An 11,595-nucleotide genomic window follows, 5' to 3' on the forward strand; every position below is an offset into this window, starting at 1 on the left:
TTACGAAGACTGGAAAACATGTATTTGGAAGTCGCCTTGCTACACTCATCAGAAGAGCTTTAAACTAGAACAATGTGGGAAGGGAAGCAAAAGGCCAGAAAAAGCCATACAGCTGACAAATACTATTGAGATCTCTGCTACTGGAAGTGGAAAAGAAGAACAAAGACAAAACAATTTAAATAATAAAAATATGGGAGGAAGAGAAACCAATCACAAACTAAAATGTTTTTATACAAATGCACAAAGCATGGGCAACAAACAAGGAGAATTGGAACTACTAATGCAGGAAAAGGAATATGATGTCATTGGAATCACTGAAACTTGGTGGGACGATACACATGATTGGAATAAAAGGCTAAAAGGATACAACTTATTTGCAAGAAACAGACTTGATAAACGAGGAGGAGGTGTTGCATTGTATGTTAGAAAAGCGTATATCTGCACAGAGATTGAAGCTTCAGAGACTGGGAGTTCTGTGGAAACTGTTTGGGTAAGAATACAAGGAGAGAACAACGGAAAGGACACCATTGTAGGCATTTACTACAGGCCACCTGGGCAAGCTGAAGATATGGATGAACTCTTTATGTATCAAATGACCAAGTTCTCCAAAAAATATGACGTAGTGGTCATGGGAGATTTCAACTATCCAGACATTTGTTGGGAATCTCTCTCAAGTAAAACTAACAGGTCAAGCAAATTCTTATCCTCTCTTGCTGACAACTTTATCTTCCAAAAGGTAGGGGAGAAAACAAGGGGATCTGCTACTTTGGATCTAATCCTTATAAACAGGGAGGAAATGGTTGAGGAGGTAAAGGTGGCTGGGACCCTAGGAGGCAGCGATCATGCTATTATAGAATTTTGGATAACTAGAGGAGGAAGACATGTGAAGACTCAAACTTCAAGGTTAGATTTTAGAAAGGCAGATTTTAAGAGACTCAGAAAGAGAATAGGAGGGATCCAATGGCTGGATGTCCTTAAGGACAAAAATGTCCAGGAAGGATGGGAAATTTTTAAAAATGAGATTCTCAAAGCACAATCGTTAACAATCCCGAAAAGTAGGAAGAATGGGAAGCATTTAAGGAAACCAGGATGGATGAACACAGAACTTAAACACATGCTAAAAAGAAAGAAAGAAATGTTTATTAAATGGTAAGAGGGAGGCATATCTAAAGAAGATTATAATGCAGTCTGCAGATCCTGCAGGGCACGTATCAGGTTAGCTAAAGCTGACAATGAATTAAGGCTTGCAAGAGATGTCAAAAGCAATAAAAAAGGATTTTGGGGGTATGTCAAAAGTAAAAGAAAAGTCAAAGATGCTATAGGATTTTTACAGGATGAAAATGGAGAAATGGTAAGAGAGGATGTTGAGAAGGCCGAACTTTTTAATTCCTATTTTGCATCTGTTTTCTCTCAGAAAGAAAATGTAACATCAACTGATCTTCACTGTCCTTTTAAAGGAATAGAGGAATCCAAGTTATCTGTAAACCGAAAGATTGTGAGGGAATATTTAGCTAACATAAATGAGTTCAAGTCTCCAGGTCCAGATGAATTACACCCCAGAGTACTGAAGGAGATCGTAGAAGAAATTTTAGAACCACTCTCCATAATCTTTGAAAATTCTTGGAGAACAGGAGAAGTCCCAGAAGACTGGAGAAGAGCAAATGTTGTTCCTATCTTCAAAAAGGGGAAGAAGGTGGACCCAGGGAACTATAGGCCGGTGAGTCTGACTTCTATACCAGGAAAGATCTTTGAACAAATTATTAAACAACATGTATGTAAGTACATGGATAAGAATGAAGTGATTAACCAGAGTCAGCATGGGTTTGTAACTAACAAGTCATGTCAGACTAACTTAATTTCCTTCTATGACAGAATCACTGACTGGGTGGATCAGGGAAATGCTGTAGATATAGTATATCTTGACTTCAGCAAAGCATTTGACAAAGTATCTCACACCATCCTTATTGAAAAAATGACTAAGTATGCAATGGACCAGGCAACTGTTAGGTGGATTCATAACTGGCTTAGTGATCGGACTCAAAGGGTGGTTGTAAATGGCTTCACATCCAGCTGGATGAATGTCTCAAGTGGGGTACCACAGGGCTCCGTCCTGGGACCTGTATTGTTCAACATCTTTATCAATGATTTAGATGAAGGAATTGAGGGTAAGCTGATTAAATTTCCTGATGACACAAAGCTAGGAGGGATAGCTAATACTAGAGAAAAGAGAGAGAGGATTCAAAAAGACCTAAATAAACTGGAGCAGTGGGCAGCAACCAACAGAATGGTTTTTAACAGGGAAAAATGCAAAGTACTACATCTGGGCAATAAAAATGAAAAAAGCATATACAGAATGGGAGGAATAGAGCTAAGCAACAGTACATGTGAAAAAGACTTAGGTATACTAATAGATCATAGACTGAACATGAGTCAACAGTGTGATGCAGCAGCAAAAAAGGCAAATACAATTCTGGGATGTATTAACAGAAGCATACAGTCTAGATCACGTGAAGTCATTATCGGTCTTTACTCCTCTTTGGTCAGACCTCATCTGGAATACTGTGTACAGTTTTGGGCACCACATTTTAAAAAAGACATAGACAAACTGGAGCAAGTTCAGAGAAGAGCGACCAGAATGGTGACTGGTCTGCAAACCATGTCCTATGAGGAACGGTTGCAGGATTTGGGAATGTTTAGCTTGCAAAAAAGAAGACTGAGAGGAGACTTAATAGCTGTCTACAAATATGTCAAGGGCTGTCACATTGTAGAAGGATCATCTTTATTCTCATTTGCACAAGGAAAGACTAGAAGCAATGGGATGAAACTAAATGGGAGGAGACACAGATTAGATATTAGAAAAAACTTTTTGACAGTTAGGGTGATTAATGAGTGGAACAGGCTGCCACGAGAGGTGGTGAGTTCCCCTTCAATGGACGTCTTCAAACAGAGGCTGGACAGACATCTGTCTGAGATGATCTAGTGAATCCTGCTTTGAGCAGGGGGTTGGACCAGATGACCCAGGAGGTCCCTTCCAACTCTACCATTCTATGATTCTATGATTCTATGATCTTCTGCTCTTCAGTTGTTGATTAAACACTTTGTAGGGTTAGTCTCCAATATGAAAGCAATGTCAGGGTTGGCATTGGTGTTATGCTGGTGGGTGTAGTTGCTTTTAAAACAATAGGCCATAGTTTAATTCTTGAAGAACTCATTGTTTTTTTGCATTTGGTGGTGTTTGGACTCTTTTTCACTTTCTGTGCTAAGGCTTATGCTATTATTTCTTTCTTGGTAACACTTTAGCTACCTTAGTTGGCAAAAAGCAAAGCTAATTGAGAGAATTTTTAGGCAGAGGTGGAAAAGCTACATAACTGATTCCAAAAACTCCTCTGTCTTTAGAGTTAGTGTTAAAAATGGAAAAAATAGCAGAGGTCTTTAGGGGTAATTTGGTGCTGGTGCTGACTTTTTGTAATCTTTTTGAGCTAAGGCTCATAGTGTACTTTCTTTCTTGGTAAGAGTTTAGTTACCTTATTGGCAAAAAAAGTGAAAATAATTGAGAGAATTGTAAGAATTGGTGGAAAAGCTCCATAGCTGATTCACAAGAATTCATCTTTGAGTTTTGGACAATGCTTTGCCTTGTTTTTAAACTTTTTAGTAATTGGCTCTTTCAAGACATATTCAGTCCTCCTTTTTTTAAGTAAAACTTTAGCAGATTTAACAGCCATAATCCCAAACCAGTCAAGTTGGTTCATGCATTGGTGGTAAAGTGGTGAGCATAGCTGCTTCCCAAGCAGTTGACCCGGGTTCGATTCCCGGCCAATGCAATACTTATGTAGTTTTATTTCTGGCATATCATACATTTTACAAACTATTTTGTAATGTTAGTGCAGAAAATGTAAAAAAAAAAGCTGACCCTGTAAGCATTGGTGGTATAGTGGTAAGCATAGCTGCATTCCAAGCAGTTGACCCAGGTTCAATTCCCGGCCAATACAAAACATCAACGTTTTTTTTTTTCAGGCACGTCATACTTTTTACTAACAATTTTGTAGGGATAGTGCAGAAAATGTGAAAAAAATGCGGGGTACTTTAAGCATTTTTGGTATAGTGGTGAGCAAACCTGCCTTCCAAGCAGTTGACCTGCGATTGATTCCTGGTCAATGCAATACTTATGTGGGGTTTTTTTTCCTGGCACGTCTTACTTTTTACTAATAATTTCGTATTGTTAGTGCAGAAAATGTAAGAAAAAAACATGGCTTTTGTAAGTGTTGGTGGCATAGTGGTGAGAATCGCTGCCTTCCAAGTAGTTGACCCGAGTTTGATTCTCAGCCAACGCATGAATTGTTTTTCACATTTGGTGATGCTTTTAGTCTGTTTTAATTTTTCGTGTTAAGTCTCAGGCTCTTCTTTCTTCTTAGAGTTTAGCAACCACGAAAATGAGAAAAAAAATTAAGAGAATATTTCTTAGCTTTTTTTCAACTGTCTCATCTAACTGATCTTCTGCTCTTCAGTTGTTGATTAAACACTTTGTAGGGTTAGTCTCCAATACGAAAGCAATGTCAGGGTTGGCATTGGTGTTATGCTGGTAGGTGTAGTTGCTTTTAAAACAATAGGCCATAGTTTAATTCTTGAAGAACTCATTGTTTTTTTGCATTTGGTGGTGTTTGGAATCTTTTTCACTTTCTGTGCTAAGGCTTATGCTTTTATTTCTTTCTTGGTAACACTTTAGCTACCTTAGTTGGCAAAAAGCAAAGTTAATTGAGAGAATTTGTAGGCAGAGGTGGAAAAGCTACATAACTGATTCCAAAAACTCCTCTGTCTTAAGAGTTAGTGTTAAAAATGCCAAAAATGGCAGAGGTCTTTAGGGGTAATTTGGTGCTGGTGCTGACTCTTTGTAATCTTTTTGAGCTAAGGCTCATAGTGTACTTTCTTTCTTGGTAAGAGTTTAGTTACCTTATTGGCAAAAAAGTGAAAATAATTGAGAGAATTGTAAGAATTGGTGGAAAAGCTCCATAGCTGATTCACAAGAATTCATCTTTGAGTTTTGGACAATGCCTTGCCCTGTTTTTAAACTTTTTAGTAATTGGCTCTTTCAGGACATATTCAGTCCTCCTTTTTTTAAGTAAAACTTTAGCAGATTTAACAGCCATAATCCCAAACCTGTCAAGTTGGTTCATGCATTGGTGGTATAGTGGTGAGCATAGCTGCTTCCCAAGCAGTTGACCCGTGTTCGATTCCTGGTCAATGCAATACTTATGTAGTTTTATTTCTGGCATATCATACATTTTACAAACTATTTTGTAATGTTAGTGCAGAAAATGTAAAAAAAAAGCTGACCCTGTAAGCATTTGTGGTGTAGTGGTGAGCATAGCTGCCTTCCAAGCAGTTGACCTGGGTTTGATTCCTGGCCAATGCAAAACATGGGTGTATTTTTTTTTCAGGCACGTCATAATTTTTACTAACAATTTTGTAGGGTTAGTGCAGAAAATGTGAAAAAAATGCTGGGTACCTTAAGCATTTTTGGTATAGTGGTGAGCAAACCTGCCTTCCAAGCAGTTGACCTGCGATTGATTCCTTGTCAATGCAATACTTATGTGGGTTTTTTTTTCCTGGCACGTCTTACTTTTTACTAATAATTTCGTATTGTTAGTGCAGAAAATGTAAGAAAAAAACATGGCTTCTGTAAGTGTTGGTGGTATAGTGGTGAGAATTGCTGCCTTCCAAGTAGTTGACCCGAGTTCGATTCTCAGCCAACACATGAATTGTTTTTCACATTTGGTGATGCTTTTAGTCTGTTTTAATTTTTAGTGTTAAGTCTCAGGCTCTTCTTTCTTCTTAGAGTTTAGCAACCACGAAAATGAGAAAAAAATTGAAGAGAATATTTCTTAGCTTTTTTTCAACTGTCTCATCTAACTGATCTTCTGCTCTTCAGTTGTTGATTAAACACTTTGTAGGGTTAGTCTCCAATATGAAAGCAATGTCAGGGTTGGCATTGGTGTTATGCTGGTGGGTGTAGTTGCTTTTAAAACAATAGGCCATAGTTTAATTCTTGAAGAACTCATTGTTTTTTTGCATTTGTTGGTGTTTGGACTCTTTTTCACTTTCTGTGCTAAGGCTTATGCTTTTATTTCTTTCTTGGTAACACTTTAGCTACCTTAGTTGGCAAAAAGCAAAGCTAATTGAGAGAATTTGTAGGCAGAGGTGGAAAAGCTACATAACTGATTCCAAAAACTCCTCTGTCTTTAGAGTTAGTGTTAAAAATTCCAAAAATGGCAGAGGTCTTTAGGGGTAATTTGGTGCTGGTGCTGACTCTTTGTAATCTTTTTGAGCTAAGGCTCATAGTGTACTTTCTTTCTTGGTAAGAGTTTAGTTACCTTATTGGCAAAAAAGTGAAAGTAATTGAGAGAAATGTAAGAATTGGTGGAAAAGCTACATAGCTGATTCACAAGAATTCATCTTTGAGTTTTGGACAATGCTTTGCCTTGTTTTTAAACTTTTTAGTAATTGGCTCTTTCAAGACATATTCAGTCCTTCTTTTTTTAAGTAAAACTTTAGCAGATTTAACAGCCATAATCCCAAACCAGTCAAGTTGGTTCATGCATTGGTGGTATAGTGGATAGCATAGCTGCTTCCCAAGCAGTTGACCCGGGTTCGATTCCCGGCCAATGCAATACTAATGTAGTTTTATTTCTGGCATATCATACATTTCACAAACTATTTTGTAAGGTTAGTGCAAAAAATGTAAAAAAAAGAACTGATCCTGTAAGCGTTGGTGGTATAGTGGTGAGCATAACTGCCTTCCAAGCAGTTGACCTGGGTTCTATTCCTGGCCAATGCAAAACATGGGTGTGATTTTTTTTCAGGCACGTCATAATTTTTAATAACAATTTTGTAGGGTTAGTGCAGAAAATGTGAAAAAAATGCTGGGTACCTTAAGCATTTTTGGTATAGTGGTGAGCAAACCTGCCTTCCAAGCAGTTGACCTGCGATTGATTCCTGGTCAATGCAATACTTATGTGGGTTTTTTTTCCCTGGCACGTCTTACTTTTTACTAATAATTTTGTATTGTTAGTGCAGAAAATGTAAGAAAAAAACATGGCTTCTGTAAGTGTTGGTGGTATAGTGGTGAGCATAGCTGCCTTTCAAGCAGTTGATCCAGGTTCGATTCCCGGCCAATGCATGAATTTTTTTTCACATTTGGTGATGCTTTTAGTCCGTTTTAATTTTTCGTGTTAAGGCTCATGCTCTTCTTTCTTCTTAGAGTTTCGCAACCACGAAAATGAGAAAAAAATTGAAGAGAATATTTCTTAGATTTTTTTCAACTGTCTCATCTAACTGATCATCTGCTCTTCAGTTGTTGATTAAATACTTTGTAGGGTTAGTCTCCAATACGAAAGCAATGTCAGGGTTGGCATTGGTGTTATGCTGGTGGGTGTAGTTGCTTTTAAAACAATAGGCCATAGTTTAATTCTTGAAGAACTCATTGTTTTTTTGCATTTGGTGGTGTTTGGACTCTTTTTCACTTTCTGTGCTAAGGTTTATGGTTTTATTTCTTTCTTGGTAACACTTTAGCTACTTTAGTGGGCAAAAAGCAAAGCTAATTGAGAGAATTTGTAGGCAGAGATGGAAAAGCTACATAACTGATTCCAAGAACTCCTCTGTCTTTAGGGTTAGTGTTAAAAATGCCAAAAATGGCAGAGATCTTAGGGGTAATTTGGTGCTGGTGCTGACTCTTTGTAATCTTTTTGAGCTAAGGCTCATAGTGTACTTTCTTTCTTGGTAAGAGTTTAGTTACCTTATTGGCAAAAAAGTGAAAATAATTGAGAGAATTGTAAGAATTGGTGGAAAAGCTTCATAGCTGATTCACAAGAATTCATCTTTGAGTTTTGGACAATGCTTTTCCTTGTTTTTAAACTTTTTAGTAATTGGCTCTTTCAAGACATATTCAGTCCTCCTTTTTTTAAGTAAAACTTTAGCAGATTTAACAGCCATAATCCCAAACCAGTCAAGTTGGTTCATGCATTGGTGGTATAGTGGTGAGCATAGCTGTTTCCCAAGCAGTTCACCCGGGTTCGATTCCCGGCCAATGCATTACTTATGTAGTTTTATTTCTAGCATATCATACATTTTACAAACTATTTTGTAATGTTAGTGCAGAAAATGTAAAAAAAAAAGCTGATCCGGTAAGCATTGGTGGTATAGTGGTGAGCATAGCTGCCTTCCAAGCAATTGACCCGGGTTTGATTCCTAACCAATGGAAAACATGGGTGTGTTTATTTTTCAGGCACGTCATAATTTTTACTAACAATTTTGTAGGGTTAGTGCAGAAAATGTGAAAAAAATGCTGGGTACCTTAAGCATTTTTGGTATAGTGGTGAGCAAAACTGCCTTCCAAGCAGTTGACCTGAGATTGATTTCTGGTCAAGGCAATACTTATGGGGTTTTTTTTTCCTGGCACGTCTTACTTTTTACTAATAATTTTGTATTGTTAGTGCAGAAAATGTAAGAAAAAAACATGGTTTCTGTAAGTGTTGGTGGTATAGTGGTGAGCATAGCTGCCTTCCAAGCGGTTGACCCGGGTTCGATTCCTGGCCAATGCATGAATTGTTTTTCACATTTGGTGATGCTTTTAGTCTGTTTTAATTTTTCGTGTTAAGGCTCATGCTCTTCTTTCTTCTTAGAGTTTAGCAACCACGGAAATGAGAAAAAAATTGAAGAGAATATTTCTTAGATTTTTTTCAACTGTCTCATCTAACTGATCTTCTGCTCTTCAGTTGTTGATTAAATAGTTTGTAGGGTTAGTCTCCAATACGAAAGCAATGTCAGGGTTGGCATTGGTGTTATGCTGGTGGGTGTAGTTGCTTTTAAAACAATAGGCCATAGTTTAATTCTTGAAGAACTCATTGTTTTTTTGCATTTGGTGGTGTTTGGAATCTTTTTCACTTTCTGTGCTAAGGCTTATGCTTTTATTTCTTTCTTGGTAACACTTTAGCTACCTTAGTGGGCAGAAAGCAAAGCTAATTGAGAGAATTTGTAGGCAGAGGTGGAAAAGCTACATAACTGATTCCAAAAACTCCTTTGTCTTTAGAGTTAGTGTTAAAAATGCCAAAAATGGCAGAGGTCTTTAGGGGTAATTTGGTGCTGTTGACTCTTTGTAATCTGTTTGAGCTAAGGCTCATAGTGTACTTTCTTTCTTGGTAAGAGTTTAGTTACCTTATTGGCAAAAAAGTGAAAATAATTGAGAGAAATGTAAGAATTGGTGGAAAAGCTACATAGCTGAATCACAAGAATTCATCTTTGAGTTTTGGACAATGCTTTGCCTTGTTTTTAAACTTTTAAGTAATTGGCTCTTTCAAGACATATTCAGTCCTCCTTTTTTAAGTAAAACTTTAGCAGATTTAACAGCCAAAATCCCAAACCAGTCAAGTGGGTTCATGCATTGGTGGTATAGTGGTGAGCATAGCTGCTTCCCAAGCAGTGTACCCGGGTTCGATTTCCACCCAATGCAATACTTATGTAGTTTTATTTCTGGCATATCATACATTTTACAAACTATTTTGTAATGTTAGTGCAGAAAATGTAAAAAAAAAAAGCTGACGCTGTAAGCGTTGGTGGTATAGTGGTGAGCATAGCTGCCTTCCAAGCAGTTGACCTGGGTTCAATTCCCAGCCAATACAAAACATCGGTGTTTTTTTTTTCAGGCACGTCATACTTTTTACTAACAATTTTGTAGGGTTAGTGCAGAAAATGTGAAAAAAATGCTAGGTACCTTAAGCATTTTTGGTATAGTGGTGAGCAAACCTGCTTTCCAAGCAGTTGACCTGTGATTGATTCCTGGTCAATGCAATACTTATGTGGGGGTTTTTTTTCCTGGCACGTCTTACTTTTTACTAATAATTTCGTATTGTTAGTGCAGAAAATGTAAGAAAAAAACATGGCTTCTGTAAGTGTTGGTGGTATAGTGGTGAGCATAGCTGCCTTCCAAGAAGTTGACCCGAGTTTGATTCTCAGCCAACGCATGAATTGTTTTTCACATTTGGTGATGCTTTTAGTCTGTTTTAATTTTTCGTGTTAAGTCTCAGGCTCTTCTTTCTTCTTAGAGTTTAGCAACCACGAAAATGAGAAAAAAATTGAAGAGAATATTTCTTAGCTTTTTTTCAACTGTCTCATCTAACTGATCTTCTGCTTTTCAGTTGTTGATTAAACACTTTGTAGGGTTAGTCTCCAATATGAAAGCAATGTCAGGGTTGGCATTGGTGTTAGGCTGGTGGGTGTAGTTGCTTTTAAAACAATAGGCCATAGTTTAATTCTTGAAGAACTCATTGTTTTTTTGCATTTGGTGGTGTTTGGAATCTTTTTCACTTTCTGTGCTAAGGCTTATGCTTTTATTTCTTTCTTGGTAACACTTTAGCTACCTTAGTGGGCAAAAAGCAAAGCTAATTGAGAGAATTTGTAGGCAGAGATGGAAAAGCTACATAACTGATTCCAAAAACTCCTCTGTCTTTAGAGTTAGTGTTAAAAATGCCAAAAATGGCAGAGGTCTTTAGGGGTAATTTGGTGCTGGTGCTGACTCTTTGTAATCTTTTTGAGCTAAAGCTCACAGTGTACTTTCTTTCTTGGTAAGAGTTTAGTTACCTTATTGGCAAAAATGTGAAAATAATTGAGAGAATTGTAAGAATTGGTGGAAAAGCTCCATAGCTGATTCACAAGAATTCATCTTTGAGTTTTGAACAATGCTTTGCCTTGTTTTTAAACTTTTTAGTAATTGGCTCTTTCAAGACATAGTCAGTCCTTCTTTTTTTAAGTAAAACTTTAGCAGTTTTCACAGCCAAAATCCCAAACCAGTCAAGTGGGTTCATGCATTGGTGGTATAGAGGTGAGCCTAGCTGCTTCCCAAGCATTTGACCCGGGTTCGACTTCCAGCCAATGCAATACTTATGTAGTTTTATTTCTGGCATATCATACATTTTACAAACTATTTTGTACTGTTAGTGCAGAAAATGTAAAAAACAAAGCTGACCCTGTAAGCATTGGTGGTATAGTGGTAAGCATAGCTGCCTTCCAAGCAGTTGACCTGGGTTCAATTCCCAGCCAATACAAAACTTTGGTGTTTTTTTTTTTCAGGCACCTCATACTTTTTACTAACAATTTTGTACGGTTAGTGCAGAAAATGTGAAAAAAATGCTGGGTACCTTAAGCTTTTTTGGTATAGTGGTGAGCAACCTGCCTTACAAGCAGTTGACCTGCGATTGATTCCTGGTCAATGCAATACTTATGTGGGTTTTTTTTTCCTGGCACGTCTTACTTTTTACTAATAATTTCGTATTGTTAGTGCAGAAAATGTAAGAAAAAAACATGGCTTCTGTAAGTGTTGGTGGCATAGTGGTGAGAATCGCTGCCTTCCAAGTAGTTGACCCGAGTTCGATTCTCAGCCAACGCATGTATTGTTTTTCACATTTGGTGATGCTTTTAGTCTGTTTTAATTTTTCGTGTTAAGTCTCATTCTCTTCTTTAGAGATGAGCGTTGTTCTACTCGAACTGTTTGCCAATCTCAAATTCGAGCTGTTTTGGGCGGTGTTCGAGCCGGTCGGCGAACACGAA

At 37.5% G+C, this 11,595-nt stretch overlaps 5 non-coding genes across 5 annotated transcripts; all 5 read left to right on the forward strand.

The window, feature by feature from the left end:
• The first annotated feature begins 3,749 nt into the window (after window positions 1-3,749).
• On the forward strand, window positions 3,750-3,821 carry TRNAG-CCC (transfer RNA glycine (anticodon CCC)). The gene has a single exon. It is a non-coding gene; the product is annotated as a tRNA-Gly (tRNA).
• A 2,771-nt stretch (window positions 3,822-6,592) lies between these two features.
• Window positions 6,593-6,664, forward strand: TRNAG-CCC (transfer RNA glycine (anticodon CCC)). The gene has a single exon. It is a non-coding gene; the product is annotated as a tRNA-Gly (tRNA).
• Window positions 6,665-8,013: 1,349 nt separating this feature from the next.
• TRNAG-CCC (transfer RNA glycine (anticodon CCC)) lies at window positions 8,014-8,085 on the forward strand. The gene has a single exon. It is a non-coding gene; the product is annotated as a tRNA-Gly (tRNA).
• Window positions 8,086-9,599: 1,514 nt separating this feature from the next.
• Window positions 9,600-9,671, forward strand: TRNAG-UCC (transfer RNA glycine (anticodon UCC)). The gene has a single exon. It is a non-coding gene; the product is annotated as a tRNA-Gly (tRNA).
• A 1,350-nt stretch (window positions 9,672-11,021) lies between these two features.
• Window positions 11,022-11,093, forward strand: TRNAG-UCC (transfer RNA glycine (anticodon UCC)). Its single transcript has one exon. It is a non-coding gene; the product is annotated as a tRNA-Gly (tRNA).
• The last annotated feature ends 502 nt before the right edge of the window (window positions 11,094-11,595 follow it).

Source organism: Phyllobates terribilis, unplaced genomic scaffold, assembly GCF_046119375.1.
Source record: "Phyllobates terribilis strain yellow unplaced genomic scaffold, ASM4611937v1 Scaffold_3__8_contigs__length_932513732, whole genome shotgun sequence".
NCBI classification, from domain to species: domain Eukaryota; kingdom Metazoa; phylum Chordata; class Amphibia; order Anura; family Dendrobatidae; genus Phyllobates; species Phyllobates terribilis.